The sequence below is a fragment of the Chiloscyllium punctatum genome, chromosome 3 (genome assembly GCF_047496795.1).
Source record: "Chiloscyllium punctatum isolate Juve2018m chromosome 3, sChiPun1.3, whole genome shotgun sequence".
Lineage (NCBI taxonomy): Eukaryota > Metazoa > Chordata > Chondrichthyes > Orectolobiformes > Hemiscylliidae > Chiloscyllium > Chiloscyllium punctatum.
In genome coordinates this window covers 66,677,073-66,694,596 of record NC_092741.1, presented here as the reverse complement: position 1 = coordinate 66,694,596, position 17,524 = coordinate 66,677,073, and the positions used below count along the sequence as shown (strand labels likewise).

At 39.6% G+C, this 17,524-nt stretch overlaps 1 protein-coding gene across 2 annotated transcripts in view; it reads left to right on the top strand.

The window, feature by feature from the left end:
- me1 (malic enzyme 1, NADP(+)-dependent, cytosolic) overlaps positions 1 to 17,524 on the top strand; it is a 420,143-nt gene that overhangs the window by 278,584 nt on the left and 124,035 nt on the right. The window lies entirely within an intron of this gene.

Below are 17,524 nucleotides of genomic sequence, written 5' to 3'. Positions count from 1 at the left end.
GAATGCATGTCAGACAGTTTAGATTAGATTAGATTACTCTACAGTGTGGAAACAGGCCCTTTGGCCCAACAAGTCCACACCGCCCCGCCGAAGCGTAACCCACCTATACCCCTACATCTACCCCTTACCTAACACTACGGGCAATTTAGCATGGCCAATTCACCTGACCTGCACATCTTTGGACTGTGGGAGGAAACCGGAGCACCCGGAGGAAACCCACGCAGACATGGGGAGAACGTGCAAACTCCACACAGTCAGTCGCTTGAGGCGGGAATTGAACCCGGGTCTCTGGCGCTGTGAGGCAGCAGTGCTAACCACTGTGCCACCCAGTTGTCGCATGCTCCTGTTCAGTGTTTGTTTGTTTGAACTTGCTTTGAGTCAGCATTTGAATTACTGAAGTTTCAAGATTTCTACCAATTATGTTAGTTTAAAATACATGATTTAAAGTGATGTTGATTTAATTTATAATGTTTTAAGTTGAATAATAAAATTTGATTTCTGAAGAAGAGAACAGTTAGTTAGTAAAGAAACCTTAGTTTGGAAAGTCGGCACATCTTCAACCTGATTCCTGTATAACTGTACTGATTTCATCAGTTTGAAATGGTGAATTAAGCAGACTTAGTTTACAGCTGCATGAATTTTTAAAAGATTTTTAGATCAATAAGATCTTCTGTACAGAATGTATGTTACTAATTTCATTTAGCATGTTTGTCTACTTGGATTCTATTTTCCACATTGTGCTGAGCAGTGTTTTTGTTTTAAAAAAATGTCCAAATTATGTACATTTAGCTTTAATGTTTGACTATTTTCAGTTATGGAGCAAATCATAAAGTCAGAAGTCCCCAAGAATGTGCTTCATTAACACTTTACAGTAAGGTGCAGTTTTTCAATGATCCATAGCTGCGTCAATGCTGATTTAAACTAATTCAGCAGGGGGATGGAAACTGAAATTGTAGTTAGAGTATACGGGAGGATGAGTGTAGTGAAGTCAGAACTAAGATTTCAAATCGCAAGAAGGCACTGGCAAACAAGAAGTTGGTTTGAAATGTCTATTTCAACACCAGGTGCATCCAGAATAAGGTGGGTGAACTTGCATCATGGGTTGGTACCTGGGATTTCGATGTTGTGGCCATTTCAGAGACATGGGTAGAACAGAGATAGGAATGGTTATTGCAGGTTCCAGGATTTAGATGTTTCAGTAAGAACAGAGAAAATGGTTTTTTAAAAAAAAAAGGGTGGTGTGGCACGGTTAGTCAAGGACAGTATTACAGTTGCAGAAAAGACGTTTGAGGAGTTCAATACTGTGGTAGCATGGGCTGAGATTTGAAACCGGAAAGGAGAGGTTATCCTGTTGGGAATTTTTGACAGGTCTCAAAATAGTTTCAGAGATGTAGAGGCTAGGATAGCAAAGATGATCCTCAATAGGAGCAAAAGTGACAGAGTAGTTTGTTATGGGGTCTTGAACTATAGTATTCCCAGTCAATATTTGGAAAGTTAAAGCACTTTAGCTGGGTCAGTTTTTGTCCAATGTGTTCAGGAGGGTTTTCTGACTCAGTATGTAGACAGGCCAACAAGGGGTGAGGCCACATTACATTTGGTACTGGATAATGAACGGGGCAAGGTGTTAGATTTGGAGGTAGGTGAACACTTTGGTGATAGTGACCACAATTCGGTTATGTTTACTTTAGTGATGGAAAGAGATAGGTATATACCACAGGACAAGAGTTATAGCTGGGGGAAAGGCAATTATGATGTGATTAGGCAAGATTTAGAATGAGGAAGGAAACTTCAGGGGATGGGTACAATTGTAATGTGGAACTTATTCAAGAACCAGTTAGGATGAGATGTGATGGCTTAGTTAGGGCCTTTGAGAGTTTCAGGTTATCTAGGAAGGGCCTAAAGAGAGGGAGCTATGAAGAGCCAGGAGGGGACATGAGAAGTTATTGATGGATAGGATCAAGGAAAACCCTAAGTCTGTCTTTAGCTATGTCAGGAATAAAAGAATGACTAGAGTAAGATCGGGGCCAGTTGAGCATATTTGTGGGAAGTTATGCGTGGAGTCAGAGGAGATGGGGAAGTGCTAAATGAATACTTTTTGTCAGTATTCACACTTATTTAAAAAAAAATATGGTTGAGAAGAATACTGAGATACAGGCTATTAAACTGGATGGGATTGAAGTGCATAAGGAGTTGTTGTTAGCAATTCTGGAAAGTGTAAAGATAAGACCCTTGGGCCAGATGGGATTTATCCTAGGATTCTCTGGGAAGCTAGGGAGGAGATTGCAGAACCTTTAGCTTTGATCTTTGTCGTCATTGTCTACAGGGCTAGTACCAGAAGAGTGGATGATAGCAAATGTTGTTCCCTTGTTCAAGGGGAGTAGAGACAACCCTGTAAATTATAGACCACTGAGCCTTACTTCGGTTGAGGGTAAAGTGTTAGAAAGGGTTATAAGAGAAGATTTATAATCCTAGAGAGGAATACGTTGATTAGGGATAGTCAATATGGTATTGTGGCTCTCAAACCTTTTTGAGTTCTTTGAAAAGGTTACTAAACAGGTGGATGAGGGTAAAGTAGTTGATGAGGTGTAAATGGATTTCAATAAGGCATTTGATAAGATTCCCCACGGTAGGCTATTGCACAAAATATGGAGGCATGGGATTGAGGTTTATTTAGCGGTTTGGATCAGATATTGGTAGCTGAAAGAAGGTGGAGGATGGTAGTTGATGGGAAATATTCATCCTGGAGTTCAGTTACTAGTGGTGTACAGCAAGATCTGTTTTGGTCCACTGTCAGTCATATTTATATAACTGGCCTGGATGAGGGCATAGAAGGATGGGTTAGCAAATTTGCAGCTGATGCTAAGGTTGGTAGAGTTGTCAATAGTGACGAAAATGTAGGTTACAGAGAGAACTAGCTAAGCTGCAGAGCTGGGCTGAGAGGTGACAAATGGAGTTTAATGCAGAAAAGTGTGAGGTGATTCACTTTGGAAGGAGTAACAGGAATGCAGAGTACTGGGCTAATGGTAAGATTTTGGTAATGTAGATGAGCAGAGGGATCTCTGTGTCCAAGTACACAGATCCTTAAAAGTTGTCACCAGGTTGATAAGGTTGTTAAGAAGGCAGAAGGAGTGTTTGCTTTTATTGGTAGAGGGATTGAGTTTTGGAACCATGAGGTCATGCTGCAGCTGTACAAAACTCTGGTGCAGCCACATTTGGAGTATTGTGCACACTTCTAGCCTGGGAAAGTCTTACGAGGAAAGGCTCTTTTTGTCAGAGCAAAGAAGGTTGAGAGGCGACTTAACTGAGATATAGAAGATAATCAGAGGGCTAAATAGGTTGGACAGGGAGAGCCTTTTTCCTTGGATGGTGATGGCTAGCATGAGAAGACATAGCTTTAAATTGAGGTGCGATAGATATCTGACAGACATCAGAGGTAGTTTCTTTATTGAGAATAGTAGGGGCATGGAACGTACTGCCTGCAACATTAGTAGACTTGCCAACTTAAAGGGCATTTAAATGGTCATTGGTTAGGCATATGGATGAGAATGGAATATTGTCAGTTAGATGGGCTTCAGATTTGGTTCCACAGGTCGGCACAACATAGAGGGCCGAAGGGCCTGTACTGCGCTGTTATGTTCAATGCTGGGATAATCAACAAGAGTTTCTTTGTTTGCTTTGCTTGTTGTGATTAGTATATTACTGGATGTTACAGATATACCACTGTGGCCACATTTGAAGGATTCTAATGGTGATCAAATTGTTTCAATTTCCAAGAATTGCATTTGTTGTTACATCAAAAAACAAAGTAAATCGGGCAGTATGTTCATACACGTACATCAATTAAAAACAAATGTGTACTTTAAGGTAGGGGAGGAGATCACTTGTTTGTTTGATATTTAATTTCCATAAGGGAGTCCTTGCTAGACACATTTGCATAGTGGAAGTTTGCACACTTTTGACCCTGTGGAAGGTGAGGGGAAGGTGTCTGCTGGTTGTTAAACTAAAGCTGACTTTGTTGTTGAGTGCAAATGCTGTTGAGGCTTTTGAAAGGAGAAATAGTGGTATGTGGTAAAGTGAAGAGATTTAATTAAATTTGCATAAAGCTCTTTACTTAAAATCCAGAGTACCATATAAAGAATGAGTTGTACTCTGTAAAAAGGAAAGAAACACAAAATTAGCTATATAACTTTAAATTTAGCTACAAGGCTGGTTGTACCTTAAGGAGCATTTGACCAAGCATGCATCCAGGAGCTTCTGTAAAACTGGAGTTAATGGGAATTGGAGAGAGTTGGTTGGAGTTATACCTAGCACAAAGGAAGATTGGCTGTGGTTGTAGGTCAATGGTATTCGTCATCTCTGTGATCCTTGGGGTAAGGTCCCAGGCTGAGCCATCTTCAGCTGCTCCAACAATGACCTTTCCTTCAATGTAAGGTCAGAACTGAAGAGGTTCACTGGTTGCACAATGTTCAGCCATTTGCGATGACTCCGATTCTTAATCAGCCTCCATTCAAATGCAATAAGAGCTGGACGGTATCCAAGCTTGGTATGACAAGTAGAAATAACATCATACCATACCCACGGGCAATCACTATCTGAAACAAAAGAGAATCTGTCTTCAATTTTAATTTTATTACAATTGGTGAAGAACCCCTAATCACGTCTTGAGGTTGCCATTGAATAGTAAATGAACTGGACCAACCATGTAAATACTGTGGCTACAAGAGCAGGCCTGTGGCGAGTGACTTGCCTCCTGTCACCAAAGTGCAAGTTGGGGATGTGATAGAATATTTTCTGCTTGGCTGGATGAGGGTAGTTCCAACAACACTTGAGAAGTTCAATGCCATCTAGCTCAAAACAGTTGATGTGACTGGCACCCAATCCACCACCTTTAACATTCAGTCCCTTCCACCACCACTGACAGCAGTATGTACTACCACAAGATACTCACCATCCCGAGCTGGAAATATGTCGCTGTTCCTTCACTGTTGCTGGGTCAAAATTGTGGAATTCCTTCCCTACGGATCTACCCACAACACATGGAAAACTGTGATTCAAGATGGTAGCTCATCACCACCTTCTTGAGGGCATTTCGGGATGAGAAATAAATGTTGCTAGACAGTGATTCCCACATCCTGTGAGTGAACACATAAAACAATAGCATTTCGGAGCTATTTTTGTCAATTTTTTAAAATAATGCAAGTTTTGTTTACTTATGCAAAATAGAAACATAAAGTTTCCATTAGACAGATAAAACTTAAGGGAAGTTGCTTTTTGTTATTTTGATTCGTTTTTCAGTAATTCTTTGATTCTTTCTCCAGACAGTAGTATGGGAGAAAGTGAGGACTGCAGATGCTCAAGGTCAGAGCTGAAAATGTGTTGCTGGAAAAGCACAGCAGGTCAGGCAGAATCCAAGGAGCAGGAGAATCGACGTTTCGGGCATGAGCCCTTCAGGAAGATCCTGAAGATCATGAGCCCTTCCTGAAGAAGGGCTCATGCCCGAAACGTCAATTCTCCTGCTCCTTGGATGCTGCCTGATCTGCAGCGCTTTTCCAGTAACACATTTTCAGCCCTGACAGTAATATGCTAACATTTGAGACCGTCTTCAAGGCAGAAACTTTCCAAGTCTCTCTCCTTTTGCTAGCGATATTTTCTTGTTGCACCTTTTTGTCTCTTGCTTTGGGAAATGCATATTGAAATTTACCTTGATCTTTAACAGCTGCACATGTGCATGATCACCTGATTCAGTCATGGTAGGAATAAACGTTCATTGTAACAAAAACAGTGAGTGTGAATACAGTAGTCATTGTACTGTCTTTAAGAAAAACTCAGCTGCGAATACTATTAACATTGCTTGTTGTTTTAATCTGCATTGGCTCTTTTGGTATGAAATTTGACAACCAAAGGTTATTTGCTTATCTGGAGAGATGAGTAGAACAGATTCATGGGGCTTAGAGCCCATTTCTGTTCCTACGATGGTCACGTATTTGTTGTCATCCAGTGCAATACACTGCCTACTTTGGCTAAATTTCTTTTGCATTAGTTTGATTTTGAGTGTTTATCCTGAAATCTTAATATTGGCTGTAACCATGCTAGATTCATTGTTACTTTCTACTCCTCTCAAAATGTTAATTTATTTAAACGTATCTAACAATCATTCCTTTCAGGTATGTCATTGTTATTGCCTGAAATCTCAAACAGGTTGTCATATACGCTATCTGCAAGGTAGTTGCTTTTAGTCATATATCATCTCTGCAGTCTTTTTTTAAAACTCTGTGAAAGGAAGGTAGTTCACTAGAGCTTTCTTTGGCATTGACCTGCATCCAAGCAGGTCGAACCTTATTCATTGTGGTGAAGTGAGCATTTTGAACAACAAGTTATATACAGCTGTTTAAAGTAGATGGATTATTTTCGATGAAGTAGTCCCTTTGCAAATGGAATTTCAACTGCACTTGCAATAAATGCAGAAGTTTGCTTGCAGGCTTCTTGGCTGTATGTTCCTTGGATTGATTCTTTCATTATGGGCAGACGGTGGCTCAGTGGTTAGCATTGCTGCCTCTCAGTGTCAGAGACCCGGGTTCAATTCTCACCTCGGGCAACTGTCGGTGTGGAGTTTGCATATTCTCCCTGTGTCTGCGTGGGTTTCCTCCAGGTGCTCCGGTTTCCTCCCACAGTCCAAAAATGTGCAGGTTAGGTGAATTGGCCATGCTAGTGTTAGGTGAAGGGGTAGGTGTGGGGGTGTGGGTCTGGGTGGGTTGCTTTGCGGAGGGCCTGTGTGGACTTGTTGGGCCGAAGGGCCTGTTTCCACTGTAAGTAATCTAATCTAATCTAGTGTACACCAACAGTTATAGGAGTTTCATCGTTTGCAAAAGAATGAAGTTGTAAATGTTTTGTTTTTGTTAACTGCTGATACTTTTGCAAGCTTTTACGCAAATTTCTTATTCTTAGTGTCTTGCTTTAAAGTTTTTCTTTCAGTGCTAAAGCTCACTGCCATTTTCCACACATGATGATTGTGCTGTTACCTCCTGTCAAACTAAATTGGAACTGACCAACAGGTATAGTATTAGGATTGCATACAAGTACATTAGATGTACAGGACAGAAAAAGTCTTTTCATTCCAACTAACCCATGCTGATGTTTGTCTCTTTATCAGCTACCTACTAGCATAATGACATCTAACCTCCCCAACACTATCAGAAGGTGTTTTTCACATGAGGTTATGCACCAATCAGCCCATTGGTTTTCTGAGCGAAGAAATTAATCTCCTGTGTCGATTTTACCTGGCACTGCTGATTTATCTTGTGGTCAACATTATTAATATTTTCTAGGTATATAGATCTACATTCATTCATTTAAAGGGACATTTGTGTCCCTGTGCATCCTTTTTTAGCAAATAAACTTGCATAGCAAGTTAGTATAGTACATTGACTTTTGGATGCTTCAGTTACTGCTTGTTGTACTGGTGATTAGAGACCATCTAGCAGAGTTCTCTTCCATAAGAATGTAAGCTCGAGAAGGGCAGTCACTTGAGCCTGCTTTGCCATTCGGTAAAGTGGCAATTTTACTCCCTCCGTTTCACCTTTCTGTGTGATCACCACATCCCTCTAATTATAATCCCTTAGAATTACAATCGGTCAACAGCCAATCATCCACTTTTTTTTCTAGGAGAGAATTTCAGATTTCCAAACCTTTTGAATGAAATGTTTCTGCTGTCAGTTCTCAAAGTTGAAATGTTAGCTTAGCAGCTCGGGAAAACTGTATCTAGTTTTGTCAAGTCCTGTAAGAATTTTACACGTTTCAATTAGATCACCTCCCCTTGTCTAAACTGAAGGAAATATAAGTCCAGTCCACTCAATCTCCGTCTCTCCGTGTCTCCGTGTCTCTGTCTCTGGACAATCCACAATTGAGGAATCCTAACTGTTTAGTAGCAGGCTGACTCAGTCAACTTGGTTGGGATTAGTGCTGCCCATTTCATCAATTTAGTCCTTTCAGTAGAGAGCATTCAAAGAAGAATCTGGTATATTTGTGACACTCTCTTCATTAACCTACTTTAAAGGAAGCAAAGTTTATTTTGTTTAAATTCCAAGTTTGGGCTGAAAGATTTGATGTCCAATTTACATACAGCTTGAGATGCTTTAAAACCTCCCGTTTCAGAGCATAGGATTTATTTAAACATTGGCTATAGCACTTAGATCATTCTTTGCTTAAAATATAAGTCATTTCTGACTGGTGTCAAGTTTGTGTTCCTGTTTCCTTTTTTGGATATCCAATGGCCTTGTCAAAATTAAAAGAGAATATATGTTTTGTTAACACTCCATTTCAGCATACGTCATTGTATTTGATGATTTCATGCCCTTCTAGTAGGTTAGTGCAATGAATATTTGTATATGTTTATACATTCGCAAAAATGAAAAATCATAAATTTTACCTACAGAAGTAAAAATGGAATTTAATAATGCAAAGACACTTCTCAATTCATCATGTTATTCAGAAAGGCTTCTTTAAATAGATCACTTAGCTCAGGGTTGTTCTATATAGATATATTCTCCATGTTGTAAAATTATAGGGTGGTGACTATTCTCTCTGGTAATATAATTTGTAGCATGACTGTTGGTATTGGAAGTTTTGAAGTGCATGTTCATTTTTTTTCTGAAAGTACTTTGATTTTGCCTTTAGTTTTGGTGATAGGGTAATTTCATTTGAATTATAATTTGATGTATATTTACTTTATGCCACTAATTGTTAATAGACCTGATACTTTTTAATTTTCAGGATCTCAATAAATATTAATGTCTGTGTTCCTCACTATATAAAAAGATAATATACTAGCTCCTTGAAAGTAGAGTTGCAGGTGGATAGGATAATGAAGGCGGTGTTTGGTATGCTTTCCTTTATTGGTCAGCGTATTGAGTATAGGAATTGGGAGGTCATTTTGTGGCTGTACAGGATGTTGGTTAGGCCACTTTTTGGAATATTGCATGCAGTTCTGGCCTCCTTCCTAATGGAAGGATGTTGTGAAACTTGAAAGAGTTCAGAAAAGATTTACAAAGATGTTGCCAGGGTTGGAGGCTGGGGCTGTTTACCCTGAAGTATCGGAGGCTGAGGGGTGACCTTATAGACGTTTACAAAGTTATGAGAGGCATGGATAGGATAAATGGACAAAGTCTTCTCCCTGGGGTGGGGGAGTCCAGAACTAGAGGATATAGGTTTAGGGTGAGCGGGAAAAGATGTAAAAGAGACCTAAGGGGCAGCTTTTTCACGCAGAGGGTGGTACCTGTATGGAATAAGCTGCCAGAAGAAGTGGTGGAGGCTGGTACAATTACCACATTTAAAAGGCATCTGGCTGACTTTATGAATAGGAAGGGTTTGGAGGGATTTGGCATGGTGCTGGCAAGCGGGACTAGATTGAGTTGGGATATCTGGTTGGCATGGACGAGTTGGACCGAAGGCTGTGTTTCCACGCTGTACATCTGACTCTGACTTTGAGAGAGCCTAATAATATGCAGAATAAAAACTCCAGTATAAATTTACAGATAATTCTGTAATTTGTTTTAAAATGTTCTCATATAGTACTGAAATTAATTGCATGCATTTCCAAAGATAAGTTGCAAGGAAGCAATTTGTATTTTCCGGTATTGTAAATTCATAAAATCGTTTACAAATATCAATCATACAAGATGAAGAAAAGCACAGCAACACCTAGATTAAATAAAACAAAGTATTGCCCTTAGAATTGCGAAAAACTTTTATGACCATCTATTAAATAATTTTTCCTCCCAGTAAGTGCGTGGTGGTGTTGTAGCATTCATGAACTGTGCGGTAATTACCACTGATGTGTGTATTCAGGAGAGTCCTGGACAGTCATTTGTTGCATGTGACCTTCAAGAATAATTTCTTAATTCATTTTCTGTCAAAGAACATTACTTGTAAAAAAAAAAAAATTTCACTGTCCTCCGAGACCGTCTCCTTTCTTTTTCAGTCCCATCATTATCATCACCCCTACCTCACTTTGCAAGCCCCCCTCATTGCAAACTTTGCTCCAACTACAGTCACCTCTTCTTTACATAGGTCTTGAATGTGTCATCCAAAGTTCAAATCCATCTCTCCCACAACTCTGTACCTAAGTTTCTGCCTTGCAACAGTAACAATATCACCTGACCCAAATTCAAAAATGACATCTGTCAATGATCATTTGCCTTATTGCTTTTTGACCTCTGTCATGTTGTGCTCTTGAGGAAGGCCATCAATTTTTAAGACAAAATTCACATTTATTTATTAACTGAGGTAGTCATATTAAAGACTTTGTTTTAAACTCTTTACAGTCCAGGAACATAACAAATCAAGTACCACTAACTTAATGCTACATTTCATAAGACTTTATTATTTAAATCTACAAATTTCAACAAGGCACTCCCTATTCTATATATATTTCCCCTGCATGTCCCACTAAATTTTCCAAGATCTTGATTCCTTCACTTATTATTTGTAGTCAGGATGCCACAGCTCTTGAGAATTCTCCACCGTTTCTCAGTCTGAACTTTGATTTCCAGAGATTTCCCCCTCTGTGATGATTCTACCACCACCATCATCATCCCTTAGGTTTGTCAGGTAAAGTTAGAGTTATACAGCACGGAAACAGATCCTCCAGTCTAACCAGACCCTGCTGACCACGCTCCCAAACTAAACTAGTCCACCTGCCTGCGCTTGGACCATAATCCCTCCAAACATTTCTTATTCAAGTATTTATCCAAGTGTCTTTTAAACTTAACTGTATCTGCATCCACCACTTCCTCTGGAAGTTCATTCCACACACTAACTGCTGTGTACAAAAAAAGCCTCTCATGTCTTTTTAAAATCTTTCTCTTCTCTTTCTCAAAAACAAAAATATGCCCTCTAGTCTCAAAATCCCCAACTAGAGGGAAAAGACATTTGCCATTCACTTTAAACTATACTCCTCATTGTTTTATAAAAGGTCACCTCTCAACATCCTATGCTCTAGGTAGATCTGATAAGTTTGTTTCCTCATGCTCTTGGATGTTTTATTCCAAGCTTGATCCCCATTCTCAATTCCAACGTAGTGATTTCTGATCAGGAGCAAAATGTCTCGTGGCCTCTGCGCACCTTGTTTTGGCTGCTGGCACGTAGACCACGGTCTTCTCCCTGTCTTCCAAGCTGACTACTGGCAGATTTCAGAGAAAGGAAATCTACATCCCTGCTGTCTTCACAGCAACATGCAGCTGGTCTAAGTCAAGATTTCCATTCATTAATTGAAAAGAATGCTGCAGATTTTGGAAATCTGGGGAAAACAACAAAATCCTGAGGGAAAAGAGGTCAGCAGCTCAGGCTACATCTGTAGAGAGAGAGCAGAGTTGACATTCTGAATCTGTGACCTTATCTCATCAGAACAGTTCTGTTTCACCAAATTCTTATGATGCAGAAAGAGACTATTCAGCCCATCAAGTCTCCACCAGCTGCCTGACCGTTTTGACTTGGTGGCAATCTCCTGTCTTTTCTTTGTAACCTTGACATGGCGTGAAGGTTTGATTAATCTTCCATACCAGCTTAAGGAAGCCCAAAAAGTAGAAAGCTGAGTTTGAAGTTTTGCCCTTTGCTTGGATGAACTGAGAAGGTGACCTTTTGATGAACATTTCCAGATGTATAAGCGTGAAACAATGTATTGTGAAAGCCTTTAAGTAATCTGGCCAGTTTTGATAATTTCTTTAATTTATCCCTTTAACTGGATTTGTTCATCTGTTTGTCTTTTGTTAAAAGCAAATGTTTTGAGTCTAAACCATACATATTGGTAAGATTAACAGTGTAATTAAACAACAAGATAAACTTATGTATTTAATAGATTGTTGAGTCTTTGTTCAAGATACAAAACTGACACCTGGAATTCATTATTTGCAAAGTCTGGCTAGGAACCATTCAAGTAACTGTTGGGTGTCTTCAATGTTTTTAATTTGACTGTGTTGTGAATACAAAGGTAGAAGCACTGATTTGACTTGGCAATATGTGTCATAACAACACTACATGCTCCATTCTCACCCAAGCGAGTATATATTGAAATAATTGTGGCCCGAACATTCATCACTATGGCATTCTACTAGTTACATGTTGCCATTCCTGAAAATGACCCCTTATCCCGTTTATCTTCAAGTTCGTGCTAATATACAACCATGTTCATGTTCCCATGTTCCCATGTTCATGCTAATATACAACCTCCAACACATGGGCTATTGTCTTGGTAAATAGTCTAATGTGTGGTACCCTAACACATACTTTCTGAAAATCCAATATACTACATATAGCATTATATTTGGAATTCTGCAGAAATGGCTCCAGTGAGAACACGTGCAATTACCCACGTGTATTAAGGAGTTAAAAATGGCAGTGCCTACTGACACACCTAAATGTTCAACTATTACATTCTTAATAATAGATTCTAACATTTTGCCAATTATAGAACTTTTGCTGATTGCCCTGTAGATATGTTTTTGTCCTTTTTTTTTAAATAAAGGCGTTACATTGGTATTTTCTAATCCTCTAGAACTTGTAGAGTGAGGATTCTGGAATGATTTCTACCAGTTCCTCCACTATCTGTGCAACAGTGTATTTTTGGAAGAAAGATGTCCTGCCTTCAAGATTTACTAACCAATCAAAAGACTGGTGGCTCTTTAGCCCCAGCAGTGTCACCAGGAGTGATGACCACTGGGACTGCAGCAAGCATACCCTGGGACAGCAATAATGGAGCAGGCAGGTGGGAGACTCTACTTTACACCCCCTAGCCACCCCCATCCCAATGAACCTCAGGGTGCTCCTTCAAAGGAGCCATCTGAGCCTATAGGGATGTTAGCATCTTTACTGAGCAGCTTTCCTCCTCCTTCCCATTTGATGTACTGTTGTCTGTCCCCCTGCTGTGACAGGAGGAAACCATTAATTGGTGATTAATTAAAAAAATAATTCAAACCTTCACTAATTTTCAGATATTAAATTAACCCCTGTTGAAATTGTGCTTTTATTTTACCAAACGCACTTTTTTTAAAAATTCTTCTGTACCACTGAATCGGAAGCTTATTCTTGAAATTTTACATACAGGTCAATCAACAAGAGAGTTTCATATCTTTAAGACGAGGGTGCAGAATTAAACGGATGTAATGTGCGAGTCTTTTTAAAATGTTTATCTTTTAAAATTTTTAAGAGGAGTCTACACAAGCTAATACCTACCCTAGCTAACTCAAAACATCTGTACAGTAATCAGCATTTTGCAAGTCCTTGGGGTTGCCACGTACTCGGATGTCATTGAGAGCAATATTCATATGTTTACACATCTCAACATCATGTGCTACGTATTATTCAAGCGTGCCTCTTATACTTTCAAATCAGCCTTGAAGCAGAAAGTTTTTTAGACTGTAATCTTTAGTGTTGTGGATAGTGATAAACAATTACAACAATCCATGTGCGTTTTTAATATGAAAAGAGCATCTTGTGTCACCAATAAGATGATAAGGCTCAGTTATTTTTTTTGCTGGTTTATGGGATATGGGAGTTGCAGACTAGGGCAGTGTTATTACCCATCCCTAATTGCCCAGAATTCCGTTGAGTCAACTACCTTTCTGTGGGTCTGGAGCCACATGTAGGTCAGATCAGGTAAGGATGGCAGATTTGCTTCTCTAAAGGACTTCAGTAAACCATTTAGATTTTTACAACAGTCAACAGTTATTGCCATTAAGCTAGCTTTTTAATTTCAGATTTTTTTATTGAATTCACATTTCACCACCTGCTGTGGTAGGATTTAAATCCATGGCCACATTGTTGGTTACTAGACCAACGACATTACCAGTATAAATATAAAATTGGCATAGTCCAACTGGACCATATGGCTACTACCTCATGAGAGTGAGATGACTGGGGCTTAACCTGAGGTCTACGTGCCTCAGGCAAGGGCAGTGGTTGAGAAGGAGTGTCCTTCATGATAACGTCAGCTGGTGAGAGATGAACCAACGGTGTTGGTGTTACTGTGTTGTAAACATGCCATCGAGCCAAGCGAGCTAACTCACTGACTCCATGCTAGCTGTATGCCAGCATTGGTACTTGAGATTATTTAGAAGTGGGACAAAATAATATAACATGTTGAGTGCGTGTTGGTGAGTTGCTTTCATGAACTATCATCATGCATGTGCTTGTACGTAGACTTTATAATACCATTTATGGGGAACTTTGAAGTACAGATACTTTTTAAAAAAAAAAAAGCCCATATATTTCCAAATCAGGGTGGTGATTGACTCTGAAGGGCACTTGCAGTTTGTGGTAATCCCATTTATCTGCTGCCCTTTTCCTTCTAGATGATTGTGGGTTTGGTAGGTTCTGTCTAATGAATTCTGGTTCCTTGGGGCAACATGATGGCTCAGTGGTCAGCACTGCTGCCTCTCAGTGCCAGCGACCCAGATTCAATTCCAGCCTCGAGACTGTGTGGATATTGCATGTTCTCCCTGTATCTGCATGGGTTTCCTCTGGATATTCCAGTTTATTCCCACAGTATGTCGATGTGCAGGTGAGGTGGATTGGCAATGCAAAGTTGCCAGTATTGTCTGGGGATGTGTATGTTAGGTGGACCATGCATGGGAATTGCAGGATTACAGGGTTGGGTAGAGGTGAGAGTCTGGACGGGATGCTGTTTGGTGAGTTGGTATGGACTTGGTGGGCCGAAATAGCCTGTTTCCACATTGTAGAGAGTCTATATATTTTTGAGCATTAATTTGAGTTTGGACTCCTTTTTAATGAAACTTTTAAAATAGATGTTTTCTGCATGTTCTGATGTAAAAGATCAGTTTAAAGAACACACTATTATTGAGACTTTTTAAAAAATCAGTTCTTGTCCTTTTACCAAAATTATTTTGAAACAAGTTCATCAGTGTTCAAATTTTGTTTGGTATTTTTGTGTCCAAATTGAATTGTGTAGTTTTGCTTTCTTCTAAAGTATTCCATTGTGATGTACTGAGACACCTTGAAGATGTAAGGATAAAATATCTTTTTCAAAAAAAAAATATTTTTGCAATTGCTGCTGAGTTGGTCGGGAAGAAACAAGTTAGAAAAATAGAGCAGAAATTAGAGCAAAAGTGAACATGAAATGAAACAAAAATACCATCTTCATGTGGTTCTTAAAATATATTGGCTCTCTTCACAAATGCAAATAAGGGCCATATTTGAATTATTACAGTTTTGTGAATTAGGGAAGACAAAATTGCATGTGTAATGGTCAAGCACATCTTAAGTAGAGCTTCCTAGTTAACGCTGCCCCCATCATCCAAATTACTAGCAGTATGAAGATAGTTTATAATAACTATTTATTTTGAACCATAAATGCCTGAAATTCTAAGATTCCTTTGGGTATGCAGATATAATAGACTGAAATGAAAGGCATAAGTTGCAAACCAGATTTGTGTTCACTCTAAAATGCATGATAATTGTGTCAGAGGTAGATGTTAGAAGATGTACCATCTGTAGGATCAAGTACACTGGTGAATGACAGGATAACGAGTACAGTGCTGCTGTCAGAGTTCTACTCTTTACACAAGAACTGCACCTGACTTCAGTTACACTCATAGAGAAGAGGATAAGTTACCAACAGTACTTCATGTCAAACCTGAAGCTGATTGATTTCACAGGATCAATAGCTGCAAGCTTTATCTCTCTCATCAGGTTTGACTGAAGGGATTAGACAAGAATCTTTTCTCAGCTGCACTGCCCGGAGATGATTTTTCACACAGTATGAGACTCCAGCATAGTCCATGACAAATGAGTTGCTATTTAACCAACATCTAACAGCAAGCCAATTCCATCAGTGATGTCTCTGAAGTCTGCTTAAAGAGGCAATGATTTTAAAAGAAGCTATAAAGGAGAAGTCATCTCCTGTTGCAAATTGATCTTCAAATATCATCCCATAGGCAAATAAAAAGGACAGATGTACTTCCAAACAGTGCACTTCATACCGCCAAACATGCTAGTATGGAATAACGTGTATTGTAAAGATAGTTGTTTGTTACCACTATGTTTACAATATGAGCTACATGTACCTTGATGCCTGGCTGAAATGAATACCAGAGGGGCAGCGATGGTTTGGCTGTTCTGTGATTTTTGTGGGCTTCTTGTGACTGGCCTGGGCTACCACCCAAGGTTTCCATGTTTGAGAGCCCCTGCCGAAGGATGTCATCACCGTGTGTGTGTAGGTCTCATTCTCTGATCTGCTACAATACAGTAGTTACGTTCTTGTGCAACGTCATGTTATAGAAAATTGCGTAATAGAAATAATGGGGCCTGCAGGAACAACAGGGTAAGGGAAAACCACCAAAAATATAAGGAAAAATTGAAACAAAAATAGTAGCTGGCCTAACACACATGATAGCACAGTCTAAGTAATTGTTAAAGTAATATTTTAATGAAATAATACAATGAATTTAATACTTTATGGGGTTTGAGTTTGCTGAGTTCAAGTACTATATTAAGACAGGGGCTCAGGGTTATAATCAGCATCATCATTACTTTCAGGTGCAATTCTGGGTGGACAGTTAGTCCAAAAATGGATGGCTGTGGTTCATTGTCCTCAGACTGTTTCTTGGGGGTTGGCTTAAAAAGGCATCTAGTTTTTGCTGCTTTGTCGTCGTCTTTCATGAAGAAGCTGTTAGTATGCCAGCTAAGACTTTATGCCATGAACTGTTCTCCTGCTACGTTCTGCATTGTAGTCATTGTCTTCTAAAAGCTGCAACTGCTTCTTAACTTCCCCCAGGATTGAATACAAAAGAGCAGTGGAAAGTTCTCACGCATCCTGGACTTCATAGTCACCTTTTTGAGCATCAGTTTCCCCCACAGCAACAGTTGTTGTCGATCTGCTGTGGAGAGGTCTTCACAATGGGACTCCAGCAGCTCGACATCCCTGGTCTCTACTACTTCAAATCCAACTCGCTTTGCAAGAACGACAATATTCTTTGATTGCTGGCAGCTCCTCTGATGTGTCAATGCCTTTAAAATCTGGGAGAAACCTCCTGCAACCTGCATGCAAGCATTACTTACTGACATCAGCCCAGGCCTCCACAACAATGTCAATAGCATTCTTAATGTTAAAGCTCTTCCAAAATTGAACGTACATCCTCATTATCCTGCTCAGTAGCTGCAAGCAGCTTCCTGAATTTGTGCCCTAATAATAATCTTTTAAAAGCTGCTGTTACCCCCTAGTCCATGGGTTGAATGAGAGAGGTTGTTACAAGAGATACAATTAGCACTTTGTTCCTCAAAAGCTCACCAGTGATGGGAGGATGGCTTGGTGCATTGTCCAGAATAAGGAGAATTTTGAAAACCAGTTTTTCTCTTCTGCAATTTCGAGTCAGAGATGTACAGCATGGAAACAGACCTTTCTGTCCAACCCGTCCATGCTGACCAGGTATCCCAACCCAATCTAGTCCCACCTGCCAGCACCTGGCCCATATCCCTTCATGTTCATATACCCATCCAAATGCCTCTTAAATGTTGC